General features: G+C 33.1%; 2 long non-coding RNA genes across 2 annotated transcripts; both read right to left on the bottom strand.

The window, feature by feature from the left end:
• Positions 1-2,259: 2,259 nt before the first annotated feature.
• Positions 2,260-5,252, bottom strand: LOC144854634 (uncharacterized). The gene is made up of 4 exons (XR_013614643.1): positions 5,242-5,252; positions 4,822-4,888; positions 4,202-4,436; positions 2,260-3,537 (listed from the first exon to the last, which is right to left on the bottom strand). It is a non-coding gene; the product is annotated as an uncharacterized LOC144854634 (long non-coding RNA).
• A 1,744-nt stretch (positions 5,253-6,996) lies between these two features.
• Positions 6,997-14,622, bottom strand: LOC144853707 (uncharacterized). The gene is made up of 3 exons (XR_013614409.1): positions 14,582-14,622; positions 8,370-8,610; positions 6,997-7,144 (listed from the first exon to the last, which is right to left on the bottom strand). It is a non-coding gene; the product is annotated as an uncharacterized LOC144853707 (long non-coding RNA).
• Positions 14,623-15,941: the final 1,319 nt, after the last annotated feature.

Raw genomic sequence — 15,941 nt, 5'->3', positions numbered from 1 at the left:
TTTACCAATGCAAGTACTACTACTATTTTCAAATTTACAATTTTAAATTAAAACATACATATAACATTAGTCATTTCTAATAAAAAAGACTACATCAGAAGATTGAATGTGAAATACTATTCAAAATATTCAATTTTTTTTAAAAAGCATGCAAATTATTTGAGCAAGTAACAAGACTATTTTACTAGAGAATTACTAAAATGTGGCTTTAAAAAAAATGTTCAATCAAATAATCATAAAGACTAATTAAAATGTTCTCCAGTCTATCGAGAGCATGTCTCGAAAATATCAGACATGGATCGGTACTAAAACCATTTTCTTTGTGTGATTGGAGTATGATGCTTAATATTAATAATATATACTACTGTATAATGAGATGGGAGTTAAAAAATGTAATGATCAGTGTAATGATCGGTTAGTTCGAGTGTGATGAAGTGGCAGTGATCAAAGTGTTTTCAGTTAAAGATTTAAAAAGTAATAGTTTTCGAAACCACTGCGACTGAGAATAACAATAAATTTTCAACTCATCCTTTCCTCTTTTTTAATTTTAATAATTAATAGGCCTACTATGTCACTTACTATTGTTAACCATGACGTAATCAAAGAGTAGAGCAAATTTTAAAATAACCCGAGGGATTTTTCCAGTCTGAATGCCGAACCTTAGCTGTTCCAGAATAGCCTATAGATAGTTGTCATAATTCATAGGGAGACGGCAAATCTGCAAGGTGCACCTCGGTCCCTTTTGCGCCAAAAATTAAATTATTAACCGGCGCCGTTCAGTTTTCGTGTGAATCATTGCTGACTAGATTCTAGGATTTTCGGATTCTCTGGTACCAGCAGCTTACACAATTCGTGCCGAGAAATACAGACGGGTTCATACTTTAACATTAAGGAATAAAACCAGTGTTGAATAATTAAAATTACAAATAATGTCTAAGGTTGTTTTGGTATTATGCTGTACATATGGTGTAGACAATTTCATATGGTCATGTTGAGCACTGAATGTAAATAAATGTCATTTATCATATAGAGCATAAACCTATGATAATAATCTAAATAATTCTCAATGAATTGATACTAACGTTTTTAAAATATATCGTATCTCTTATCGTTTGTTAAGGCTTTACGATGTATTAGAATGACCTGCACTTATTTTCTTTATTTTAATGAGACGTGGCAATGGTGAAACATACATCAATTGTCAGGTCATGTCTAGGAAGATCTCCGATGAGTTTATCGTCAGAGTTTCTTTTTGTGACATCATAACCAGTATATCGGAGATAAAATCCCCCGAAGCTGCCCTCGAAATTCATGGTATTTAAGCAACAGGGTTGGAATTTTTCAATATTTGCTTATATTTTTGCTTAAGCTGAAATATTTAAGAAGTGCTTTAAGCTAATAACTTAATCTTATTTATCAAACAGTCTTAGCAGAAAAATTGTCTTAGGTAAATTTTACTTTACAAATCTTTGCTTACGCGTGCGCATTAGCTTTTTGCTCTTAGCGATGGAGGCACTATAACATTTATCTCCGTAGGCCTATTCCTCTAGAACCCCAATAATTTTACGCACATATCCACAGAAGGTATACAGTAGTTCATTCAGTGGTAGTTTGTTTCTGTGGGTTTCCCCCACCCGCCACCCCAAAAATCCCTTAAATGTCCAATTAATATGCATTTTACGTTCGCAACTGTCGATTATTTTTTAGATTATAAATCAATCGTATAGTTCCTACACGGACAGACCGTAAGCACTTCTTATTCTTGAGTATGACATCACATTTCTACGTTCGTAAACCGATTGAAAGGACTTAAAATTACCTCTGATTTGATAGTCAATTAAGATTCTAATAATATTATGTCACTGTGTGTCCCAACAAAAAATTAAATAAAAAATAATAATACTAATGGTAATAAATATAATTAAACATGAAATAAAGCGAAAGACGTTTAAACCTCAAAGTATAAGTTTATCCTGAAAGAAATATAGTTTTAAATCAAAGATTTTAAAATTGGTATAATCATGACGGTTTGGGCAATCTGGAGGGTGTTGAGATTGTACCTACCCTCTCCATAGAATAAACTTTTGCTACACGGAGACTGTGAAGTGACAATATACAAAAAAATAAAACGCATACAACGTAAGTTCTGGCTTAAAAGGTTTATTTAGTAACTGAACATGCATCCATGTAACTGCACATAAAGGTAATGAGTAAATAACTATATACTAGCTCGTGCTCAGCACGCTCTTTTTCTGCCTTAATATGTGGTGATTATACTTTGCATGGGCAAGTATAATAAAAGCGCACTCTGATAAAAGTATTTTGACAAATTATTAAAATAAAAACAAATTGTATCAAGAATAAAATTAGTAACTATTTTACCGTCATTGATTTTGTTATACACTATCCCTTCACTTTTAAATATCTGTGTGAATTAGATGATTCGCGCAAACACTAACGAAAGTATAAAATGCCAAACTATATTATTGTGGGTGTTTTTTGTGGTGTATTAATTATACATCAAACCGTTTGGAATAGTTTTGTTCATGTGTGTGTTCACTTTTATTCATTTAAATTGGGGTTTTTTCAATGGTTTCGATATTTTGCAATTTGTTTGTGTGAGATATTTGTTACCTATTTGGTACTTTTGTAATTAAATTGAGATCTAGTAGTAACCCGTGTCTGCCTTTATAATTTAATTCACATGGGATGACTAAGTATAATAAACGCGCACTTTTCCAAACTCTGATAAATTATTATTAAAAGAAAAAACAAATTATCAAGAATAAAATTCGGGACTATTTACAGCCATTGATTTTGTTATAACGAAGTGTTCCTTTATTTTGAAATATCTGTAGTTTAAGCTACAAAATGAAATCAATACTGGATATGGGAATTCATGCTGTGTGAATATTAATCTAGGGTGCGCTTTCTTCACTCAATCTCTCCTGTTCTTTTATACAGACCTTTTTTTTCTCCTGCCACTTTATACATATTATTCTCTTTAGGAATTTTCTTTGCGACATCAATTTCATGATAGTTCCTTATCTATATATATAAATCAATAGGACAAATTTTGGTAAACCGCGCCTAACTTTTAGAATTTTACTACATGATATATAAAGTTGGTACATACTTTCGGTACTAATTTCTAACACCCAATAAAAACCAGTATACCAACTTGTATTAGATAACTAAATATTGCCGATTAAAACGAATTTAGGTTAAACGATTTACCCCGAATAGGGATGTTTTTCCAATATAGGCATAGTACGAGTATGTGATTTATCTTGAGCTGCTAAAGCGAGACGCATTAAATAACACTTAATGAACCGAATAATCAGAATCAATCTAACTTTAAACCAAACCCTCTAACTACCCTTATAAACAAATAATAATCTATAATCAACTTTATCGAACGTGTACGTAAACACCCTTAAAACTGAAGAAATATCTTGAAACAAACTGCCAAATCTATACCGTAGTACCGTATTAATTGTGGCCAGCATTCATAATTAACAGTCGGTCATCCGTTCTCTAAATGTACAAAAGTAAAATTATTGAATAAGTTACGACGAAAATATCATCATCAATTTAGAATGACAAACGATAACAATGGCAAAGGATAATTATTATTATTATTATTAGGTTACTATCATCAATTTAGAATTGTAATTAGTTAATTCTGATAATAGCAATAGCGGAAATAAGCATATCTAGTTTGTTTTTCTCAAATTAATTTCTAAATTAGAATAAAATAACTCTTAACATGTGACATACGTGTATGTGTGTAATAATAAACCCAGTTTTAGTTTAGTTTAGTTTTCTAATAGGTTAAACTCGACGGGCCGTTTTTGTTCAGGGGCTTTTTAGAGGCCGTTTATTGTTCAGGAAGGCTTTTAACTGGTGGTTTATTCGAGGGAGATGTTCTTTTTGTTTTTTGTTTTTTTTTAGTGAATGGTAGCATACATAATAAAACAGATTCTCCATGTAGATATGAAAAAATAGTGATAAAATGCAGTAAAAATGTTATCAAAATGTTTAGTAAATTGTAGATCATGGCAGAAATGTGTTGTTGTAATTATGATATGGATGTGGATGGGGCGTTTCTTGCCGGCGAAAGTTTACTCGAGGGGTGCACTTATTTCTAATGGTTATTCAAATAAATGCAGTATTCATTGTAATTAACTACAATACATACATAGGCTTTTAGTTTCAGGCTTTCGTTTACACGTAAACCACGAGCAAGTTGTCCGATAGTCATGTTCTGATCAATTCGTTCGGTTTCTCTACCATCATTATCAAGAGCAATAACGTAGTTGCCATCTCCGTTGTTGCCATGTATATTGTGTTTCTGAAGAAGATGGTTTAAAGTCGACTCTTCGGGTTCCTCGCTCTCTCTGGATCTTTCTCTGAATGTCAGAATGTAAAGAACCCTAAAAAACACAATTTTTTTTTGTTATTATTAATTTTAGTAATATCATTTGAATTCCCTTGTATACATACATTATCAACTATTACACGAATGATGGCATTGTATGGTAATACCTTGTAATAAGAGCCACGATATCAATATTATAATTTCCGTAATTATTATTGATTTATATAGGCCTACCTAATAATAGATAAACATAATAACGTATTACTATTACTGTTTAACTATACAGATCAGTGCTCCTTTTGTGTGTTCAGTTGTTAACATTTTTTTAACGGTTTGATTCTACAAGTTCTATCAGTAGACATAGGCCTATTACAAATATTCATTGTTTTACCAGCATGGCGGATTTTCACGGAATTATCTTAAAACTTATAAAATCGTACATGTTTTTAATGTTGAAGTCTCCTCTCAATGTAACGAAACAATAAATGAAACAAGAGAAAACTGCTTCTGTAGAAAAAGGAACATTTAGTTAGTTAATTAATCAATCACTATCACACATCTTGTGTATCTTTATTATCCGATTGGTTAATTTCGTATCACGCGCATACGTGATTATACACAAATAATAACTTTGTTTATAAGTTGGTGAAAATATTTCGTAAAGGTTGAACCAACAGTTATTACCATAATAGTTTATAAAACGAGACTCTAATGAAAGATTCATTCAAGTCATAGGCCCTACATTCAGTTTTGTATATTTTATATTCTAAGTAGAAGTAAGAATAGATTGACATTTCAACAGTTAAATTCTACAAAATACATATGAAAATAATTAATATAGGCTGTATGTCAATACGTACCTTGATACGACAAAACCAATCCGTATAATGCGAAAGGAGCATGTGTACAGCGCTAAATAATCATTATAATATTGATTTTTTTACAATTGATGGTACTCTCGTTGTCATGAATAACACTTGTATTGTTTGAAGGTTTGCATGGCGAAATCAAATGTTGATATAAAGTTTACGGTACACCACGTGTAATAGTTGTTCTGGACGATCAAAGCATATTGATCGAAACGTCGAGAAAATCAACAGTTCTTTTCAGAACTAATCCAGTATATATACACGTATACACGCCTCTGGTTGGGTTTCAATTGTAGTTTAAAACCCTCCCATTGCGCAATAACAATACTTTTAATACCTCGCGTCAGTAGCTTGCATATAATTTAAAACCTCAGACCAAATTCCAGTTATGTTGATATCCCTTTGAAATTATATGTAATTATTATGTAATTTACGTAAATACGCAAATTAGACGGTAACATTACGGCGTTCCAATATCTCGAAATCCGCTAATGCAGAGAGTTGATTTTCTTCAGAGACTTGTCGTCGGTCTTGTTTTAATCTCCCATAAAATAATTAACTTTTGTTATTACTGTTGTTGATAATATTTCAAATATCTTGCTTACGCTTCTTCACGATGCATGTTGAAACAGGCTCTTCTCTAGAGTCTGTATTCGATTCCCTTTTAATTTAAGAAATAAATAACGTAAAGACAAAGCTAATGTTACATTGATTTTTTTTTATTATAATCAACAGCACTAGTAGTAACACATTAGTTAAATACAAATACGTAAAATACTGATAGCATTTATGCTTGGAAATAAGCAACCAAGAAATAACAGATGCACAACTTTCACTAAAAAAACTCAAATCAAATATCTATGTTTATTATGAGAAACAAAGTGTAAATCCATTTTATTATATTATATTATATCGATGTTGGACAAGACGATTTTTCATTCAATATTGTAGTTATTTGTTGTAACTCTGTGTTTATTCTCCCATCACAATAGTATTTATTAAACAAAACAACACTTACAATAATGAGAACTCGTGGTTACACACCAATATGAATTAGTTTATAGAAAGTCGAAAGATGCATAATAACTCATCATTATCCCAACTATTGCAAAGTGCCACATCACCCTGTCAATCAAAACCACAAAATTTGTATAGTACTGAGAAAGTGTCATACACATCGATTTGCTAAACCATGTTCATATTGATCTTCATGACACCATGTTGTTATGGTAATTGTAAAATGATAACAAGTTCCATGGTTTATTCAGTAGGCCTATTTGAATTGAACCAATGTTGGCAAAATAATAGTGATCATTAAAACCACTAGCTTATTCAACTTGTACCACGATTAAAAAAGCTACTGTACCCTTCTGCTCATGAATAAATTATGATACATTTAAAATAGACGTGTTCTCTTCTCCAACTCGTATTTCGTAAGCTTTCCCCCTTTTTACTTTATCTATACAAAGTATGCGTTATACAAACAATTGAATGTTTTTTGAAGGACTGATATTGTTTTTTCTGCAAATATTATTATGATTGCGCACTGCAAGTAGCCGGTTTAGCACGAGGACCGGTGCGAGTATCTCTCAATTTCAGGTTTATTGTTATTTTTCTTTTTTGGAGTATGTGATTTACCTTGAGCTGCTAAAGCGAGACTCATTACATAAATTAAAAACACTATTACTGAACCTAACCCTCTTAATAATCGTTCTTAATTATTAACTCAATCTGACTCTAAACCTAACCTTCTAACTTCCCTTGAAAAAACTTTATCGAACATGTACGTAAAAACCCCTTGAAAACTGGAGAAATATCTTTGAGACTAACTGCCAAAATCTTTACCGTAGTACTAACTGTGGCCATCATTCTTTTACCGTTGGTCATCAGCTCTCTAAAATGTACAAAAGTAAAATGGTTTCATAAGTTAATACGAAAATATTTTGTCATAAATTTAGAATGACGATACGGTAATAATGATAATGAATAACTATTAATATTTGGTTATTGTCATTACTTTAAAATTAAAAAAAAAATAAAAACATTATAATTACCGTAGTTAATTATGATAATAGGCATATCTAGTTTGGTTTCTTAATCCCTAATTTAATTTTTTTTTTGTGTCTTTCGTGGGATAACCCACCTTTATTGTCTCTTTTTAAATATATATACTCATCATCATACACAATATTAATATCGGTACAAAAATGTCGACATTTAATGTTTGAACCAGTCCATATATAAATATACAGTATGCATTGTACTGAGTACTTTCATAGTATATATTTTAAAATCGGTATCATTTTTTAGCTTGTTTTAAAAATATTCTATGGCTTAAACAACAATATCAAAATAGTTCATCAATATCTAGTGATAGCCGTCATATAACTGATATACTGCATATAAATATATATGTATATTTAGGTGTTTTTTTTAAAAATATTATTAATAAAAATGTTTTTCTAACTCCTGTAAATGTCTTATTTCTTCACATGGGTCATACGTTGCGTTACATTTTTATTGTTTTTTATTTATTATTTATTTACACAAAAAAAAGAAAAAAAAGGAAGTAAATACTAGTTAATTTAATTTCTAAATTATAATAAAATAACTTTTAACACGTCACATAAGTGAGTGTGTGTGTGTGTCTGTCATTGTTTGATAATAAACTAATGGTATAGCTTTTCATGTTCATCTCATCGTTACTTGCACATTCGTTTTAAGGGATGGATTTTCGAATAAACACCCCGGGTCGTGTTTGTTCAGGAGGTGGTTAAAGGCCGGTTTTAGGAGACATTTATTCGAGGGAGGTGTTTATGTTTTTAAATATATATAACAAAACAAATTTCCCGATAGATATGAGAAAATAGTGATAACATACAATAAAAATTGTATCAAAATGTTTAGTAAATTGTAGATCATGGCAGTCGATGAATTCTTCTACAAATATAAATGTGTTTTAATTATGATGTGTATGTGATGGGTGGGGCGTTTATTCACGGAAAAAAAGACGCCCGGGCGTGGACGCATTTATTACAGATGTTCTATGGGGGCGTTTATTTAATGGGGCGTTTATTTGAATAAATACGGTATTCATTGCAATTAATTACAATACATACATAGACCTTTAGCCTCAGAATTTGACGGCGTCCATGAAGTTGTCCGATAGGCGTTTGCTGAGGAAGTCTTTCGGGTTGCCCCATACCATAATTATCATAAGAAATATATAAAATCCCACGGTGTGGACCGGGAATGTGTTTGATAAGAAGATCGTTTAAAGTCGAAGTTGGAGGTTCACTGCTCCGTATACACCCACCATTTCTTGCGGGTACAAGACGGAACTGCAAAGTGTAAAGAACTCTAAAAAAAAACAATTTATTTTGAGTATTAATATTAGTTATAACATCCCTATTTATATATGCAAAATCAACTATTACTGAATGGTAATACCTAGTAATATGAGCCACGATAGCAAGTATTTAAATTAGATTTTCCGTAAATTATTATTGACTAGATGGTGAGCTCGCTTCGCTTTCTCAACCTCTAGTAGGTGTAGTAGACGATGGTTTACGGAAAGTTAAATAATGACTTGGATAAAAACCTCACAGGTTGTAGAAGGATGTTCTGGCGTGGACGTTTTTTGGAGGTCGGTTACCATTATTGAAATGCGTCTTAGATGATGAATATATTATAACATTTTTAAAGTACCGTGTTTATTGTTTGGTAGGGGATTTTTTGGGTCCTGACCTAAAGACAAGGCTGACCACGACGTGTTCATCTCTCTGAGCCCGACGTAAAAACAAGACTAGCCACGACGTCTTCATTTCTGAGCCCAACCTAAAGACAAGGCTGGCCACGACGTGTTCATTTCTTTAAAATATTTAAAAGGAAGGTACCGTGTTTATTGTTTGGTAGGGTTTTTTGGGGGTGGGGGAAAGGGGTCATTTATTCAAAGGGAGGGGCTTCGAGAGAAGCGTTAAATGTGTTAGTTGTAATAATATGGTAACATTTATAATTAAATAAATTCCTCTAGCTATGAACAATAACAACAAAATGATTATTACAATTCAAATGCTTGGTTTGTAGATATTGCAGTCTATGAATTCTATACTAATAGATTTGTGTTATAATACAATACTGACGTGTTGATTAGATGGGGAAGGGGTCAGGCTGTGTCCATTATTTCAAATGGTGTTTTATGGTGGGGTGCTTTATTCAAATAAATACGGGCCTAATTGTATTAATTACTCAGTTTAAACATCGGCGCCCGATTTCAAATATAGGCCTTACTATCAGTTCTCTCGATGTAATCAAAAGACTACTCCGATGATTTATGACTATATTTCATTTGATCTTTAATTTGCAGTATAATTTTTTTTTTTTTTTGCTAACTTAAAACGAGATTAACACGAAAATAAACAAAACAGCAAAAATTAATATCGCCACTAACGGCAGCAAATACTTCGTAAATGATGACTCACCAACCCGGAAGTTACTTCTACCGCGTACGGTTGAAAATCTATACCGATGAAAAAAAAATTTTTTTAAAACCCTTTATAATATCTTCCTTGGATAGAAATATGGAACAATATCGTATAGTGAACACGTTTCGCGGTACATCTGTCTGAGATTGATAGATGAGGTAGGTATCCAAGGCGAGGATCTTTCCCGAGGATTTTCCATTGTGCTCGCCTATGTCAGAATTAAGAATAATTCCCAAAGGACTACTCATTCAGAAGCCATATTAAGCGGAAGCTATACTTCTAGAGGCAACCAGTTTTGGAATTGTGTAAACTCGGACGGGTCATGCTCAAATTACAAACCACAAGGCACGTCTTGCAAAAGAGAGTCTATATGTAAACATTTTCTGATAATACAGTATTATTGAGATGCATGATGTAGACGGTAACCTGTAAAATCTTTAAAATAAATAATGACTTTGTTGTTGCTGTTAACCTAGGCCGGTATTATAATAATCACTGTCAAATAATCAAAACTTTATATTTGCTGTCAACCTATAGGTCGGTATTCACATTGACTCCCAATTTACTTACAATCTAGGCTGATATCTATATATAAATTATGGTTAATTCTGACATAGGCGAGCACAATGGAAAACTTCGGTACTAATCTCCGCCTTGGATACCTACCTTATCTATCTCAGATGTACCGCGAAACGTAGATTTTATAACATTAGTTTCCACTATTACGATATTGTTCCATATTTCTATCTTAGGAAGACATTATAAAGGGTTTTATAAGAAATTTTCTGATTTCAATCGGTAAATTTTAACTCTACGCGAGGTAAGTAATTTCCGGGTTCACGGTAAGGTGTGTCAATCACCTTGCAAGTTCCCTGCATGGTTGGTTTCAACCAGAGGGAGTTGTAAAACAACGCCCTATTTCAACTAAGTTGGCCGTTGGTGATTGGTGGCGATAGCCATTTTGATTTTTTGTTTATTTTCGGACCGCGCGTGTAGTCCATGGGATTTAGCTAAAAAATGACCCTTTTCTCACACAAATTGCAAGAAAAGGTTTTTTTGATGAAATGTGTTCTTTAGACCCTACTGAACACATTTATCAACGTTAGGACATTTTTCGACAACAGGAAGTAGCCTAATTTACATAATTAAAAATGGCCGCCATTTTTAATAACGTACTCTGTATCTTGGAAACCGCTAGTCACAGATACTTAATTATGGTGTAAAAATCGTTAGAATATATGTTTTTATATTCACTTTATTGAAAAAGTTTGTCCAAAAATGAATGAAAGTGCTATTTCTAACATTATTGACCTTTGACCTTGAATTCTCATATCTCAGCAACCACTAATCGGAGATATACAAATTTAAATCAAATTAGGGCTTAAATTGTTCAGAAACTACACATTTATATCCAGTCTAATGGCATGTTTTTGCAAAAAATGGCCGATTCTAACATTATTGACCTTTGAACTTTGCACTACATAAAATCGCATAACTTTGAAAATATTGTACATATGAAATTATTTTTAGTGTCAAATTGTTCAGAACATACATGTTTCTATAGAGTCCAATGACACATTATGTCCAATAATGGCCTATTGTATGGTTATTAACATTTGAACTATATTTGAAAAGGATTTAAACCCGGAATCTTCTTCATGTGGACATCCATTAGAACATGTAATTTGGCACTCTAAAATGTAAGAGTTGCAACGTTGACTTATGTTTAGTTTAAAGTAGGCCATGGTACATTAAATGTATAAGCATCTATTGCATTCATTCATAAACTGCCTACAAGTTTACCAATTGTTTATTTTATTTCTTATCGTCTTCGCAGCGAAGCTGAATTACAAGATATTTATATTAAAAGCATTAAAATGATGGTTAAAAAATGGTAAAAATTAAACCACATAGAAACATGGTACATACACAATACATTCACGTAAAAAAGTACAAAAACAAATTATAAAAGGTTAAAAACTATACACCACTATAGTAGTCATACTGTATATGGTTATTGAAATAAATAAATAAATTCCATAAGAAACTGAGGTTTTTACTGTATACGGCGAAAATATTGCAAGTGGTGGTCAGCCTAATTATGAGTCTCGATAGCCAATTAATTAAACTAAACTAAATATGTTGCATTAATATCGACCTTTTAAAATTCCAGTTGTCAACAATGCGTCTAGTAGTAGAAAAGGCCTTATTAATAAGACTATGTTTCAACCTAAAAGAATGCCCTCAAGAGTGATGCTATCCTTACTGTACATGCACTTTAAATTACCACCATATTCTAAACTATTCTAAAAAGTAGTGCCAAATCACATGTTTTAATGAATGCCTACATGAAGAAGATTCCGGGTTTAAAAATCCTTTTCAAATATAGTTCAAATGTTAATAACCATACAATAGGTCATTATTGGACATAATGTGTCATTGGACTCTATAGAAACATGTATGTTCTGAACAATTTGACACTAAAAATAATTTCATATGTACAATATTTTCAAAGTTATGCGATTTTATGTAGTGCAAAGTTCAAAGGTCAATAATGTTAGAATCGGCCATTTTTTGCAAAAACATGCCATTAGACTAAATATAAATATGTAGTTTCTGAACAGTTTGAGCCATATTGTGTGTCTCTCAGATTAGTGGTTGCTAAGATATGATAAATCAAGGTCAAAGGTCAATAATGTTAGAATCGGCCATTTTTTGCAAAAACATGCCATTAGACTGGATATAAATGTGTAGTTTCTGAACAATTTAAGCCCTAATTTGTATATCTCCGATTAGTGGTTGCTGAGATATGAGAATTCAAGGTCAAAGGTCAATAATGTTAGAAATAGCACTTTCATTCATTTTTGGACAAACTTTTTCAATAAAGTGAATATAAAAACATATATTCTAACGATTTTTACACCATAATTAAGTATCTGTGACTAGCGGTTTCCAAGATACAGAGTACGTTATTAAAAATGGCGGCCATTTTTAATTATGTAAATTAGGCTACTTCCCGTTGTCGAAAAATGTCCTAACGTTGATAAATGTGTTCAGTAGGGTCTAAAGAACACATTTCATCAAAAAAACCTTTTCTTGCAATTTGTGTGAGTTAAAAGTCTAAATCCCATGGACTAGTGTGAAGGTATAGTAGGCCTACTGTAGTACATAAAGATCAAATTAAATATATTCATAAAACATAGGAGTATTATTATTATATTATAATTATATAAAATTACATCGAGAGAATTAATGATAAGAGCTTTTGTTTGAAATCGAATGAAAACCCGATAGCCGAGTTGTTGAGTAAGCTGCCAGGACTCATGTATACTATGCGCTATCTGTGTCCCGTCAGGACCCTGGATACTTCTGCCTATATTGCAAGCCGTCTAAAACGTCTTCCTTCTTAGGCCAAAACGGCTCACTGTGTCGCGGAATAATGTATTAATTATACCGATTAGGATGGTATTTATTTGAATAAACGCCCGGAACACCTCCCCAATAAAACATCAATGAAAATAATTATCGTCACGCCACTTGTAATAGGATACAATTTGTTCACACTTGGATGTCCCTTAGCACTTTTGGGTATCGCTGGCCATTTATCACTTGTTGACATCTACATCGACCCCCAGACTTGACCTTAGCAATAAAATAACGTATTGGTTATAACTCGATATAACCCACATTGGCGGTACTTGCTTTGAGTGAAGTGGATACCTTTTTCACGCTGCTGCTCTAGCCAGCTACGTACCATGAGGACTACTCATTCATAAGCTAAAGCAAGCAGCAGTTATACTATCTAAGGCCGACAGTTTTGCGACTTTGTAAACTCGACTATAATTTATAGATCCCAGCTGCTGGACCCAAAAAACGTTTGGGAAAAAAGAGTCTATGAGGGCTCACGGTTTATTGTTATATTTTTGTGTGGTTAAGTGAACTACTATCTACTCACAGTACACTATATATAGTTTAGATTATCATTATATTTGTGTTCTGTGCAGTAGGCCAATATTTACGTTACACAAAATGTTTAATACTAGTTGTTGTTAAACAAAAATAATTGATAATAAATAATTATTTCTGAAGAAAGAACAATAATTTAAGATGTATTGTCCTACCAAAAAATATGAAAAATGAAGATTAATAAAATCAGACTTTAACTAGGTAATTTTGCAGTTTAAAAGTTATTCCCTTCTGTAAAAAAAACAAAACAACACAATTATTTCACTTACCCTTATAAAAAGAGAAAGAAACCTTTAATTTTAACAAAAAACCATTGTCTGACAGATAATTTAATATTTTTTGCTTTAAATTACATTTTTTAAGGTAAATATATTTTTTTCGATCCATTGTTTTCGTTAAAGTGAATAATTATTATGTGACATTAAAATGACACATTCAAAAAAGCAAATTTGAAGAAAAAAAATGTATAATTTTTGTAATCTTTAAAACTGTTACGTCAACAAGCGAGCGGCGTTTTTTGTAGAAATATTTCTTGTTGATTAGATTCCTAAGGTAAACATAATAATGTATTACTATTTAATAGCCAAAATGAAATTATACAATTTATTAGGGTATTATCATCTTTTGACTTTAAAAAAATGATGGAGATCATGAGATAATCTGATACCGGCGGTATTTTTTAGCCTTTATAGGCAGTTTGTTTTTTATGAGCATACGAATCCAAAATGAAAGTAAAATGAATGAATGAATAAAGAAATAAACTACCAGCCCTCCTTTTGTGAGTTCAGTCGTTAACATTTTTTAACGATGTTGATTCTACAACTTGTCTGTTGGGCAAAATGATCTTTAAGTACGTAAAACATATAAAATCGTAGGCCTACATGTTTTCCATGTTTAAGAAATTCATCCTCGTGTATAAATACAAGTCTCCTCAATGTAAGCAAGCGATATATGAAATAAGAGAAAACACAGCTTCTGTAAAAAAAGGAACATTTAGTTAGTTAATTAATCAATCACTATAACACATCTTTTGTATCTTTATTATCTGACTGGTTAATTTCGTATCACTCGCATACGTGATTATATATAAATAATGAATGTTTATAAGTTGGGATGGTGATATTATTTCTAGAGTTGCAGTCAATCTTTTAACAAATACAATATTTATCCATTTAACGAATACAAAACTTTTATTGTCTATTTTGTGAGATCCCTAAAACAACAGTAACCTTATTGTAGCATGTATGCCCGTAATGCCGCAGCCTCTTCTAAGCCCGGATATGCTTTAATTAATATCTTTCATCTGGCGCGGCGCAAAGCGTCGTGACTGTCGAACTTCTCGCTCGCAACATTGGGCCACTAACCCTTACCAGGTGCCACGCCAACAGAGGCCTCAAGGTCAGCCACATTCCACTTCTTCCATACCACCTCTCATGGGCACTGCAGCTTACTCTCCCCAGCCCTTTCTGGCCAGTTCCCACCCGGCCCCACATGCCTCCCGTGGGGGAGGTCGGCGGCGGGGTCGCCGTAGGAAACAGAAGTGACATTCATGGAGATGGGCTCTGTTCTTCTGTAACCAAGCTGGTGGGGAAGATTAGGGATGTTCGCACAGGTCTGGGAGTCTATGGGAGTAGACTGTTGGGTTGTAAGTACCCTGTACGCCGGTTACAAGATAATAATTCACCTCTCTTCCGCATATGGGCCCACAGAGGCCAACTCAAATTCCTTCCTGCCCAATCAGTAAGAAGGCCTTATTCGACGGGGTCAAAGAAATAAATGCAGAAGGGAGCAATCTCACGGTTCCCCCTCACATCCCGTACTAAAGGCTACCTTTCTACACATCACAGACAAGGCATCGGGGGGTTGGCGTATTACTCTCACAACCTCCGAAGTTTAAATCAATTTATAATCCCGGTAAGGTTCCGAATGGGAACGCTGGTCACGGTCCTACGTGGCCTGTTTCCCAGAGACTGGGCAGCATCTCTAGACTTAAAAGACGCCTATTTTCACATTCCCATCCCAAGAGGGCCGTCACTGGCTACGGTTTCTCCTGGACGGGAACTATACCAGTTTAGAGCCCTTTCGTTTGGACTGTCCACTGCCCCACGGATCTTCACTCGCGGGTAGTCAAAGCACGTCGGAGGAAGTATTCCACTCGATGGGGGTAAGAATCTTCATGTACGGTTGGCTAATTCTCGCAAATTCCAAACAAGTCCTCTTAAACCACGTAGGCCTTGAAGA

Source organism: Antedon bifida, chromosome 10 (genome assembly GCF_963402885.1).
Source record: "Antedon bifida chromosome 10, ecAntBifi1.1, whole genome shotgun sequence".
Lineage (NCBI taxonomy): Eukaryota > Metazoa > Echinodermata > Crinoidea > Comatulida > Antedonidae > Antedon > Antedon bifida.
Note: the sequence above shows the minus strand (reverse complement) of the source record. Positions and strands in the feature narration are given on the sequence as shown.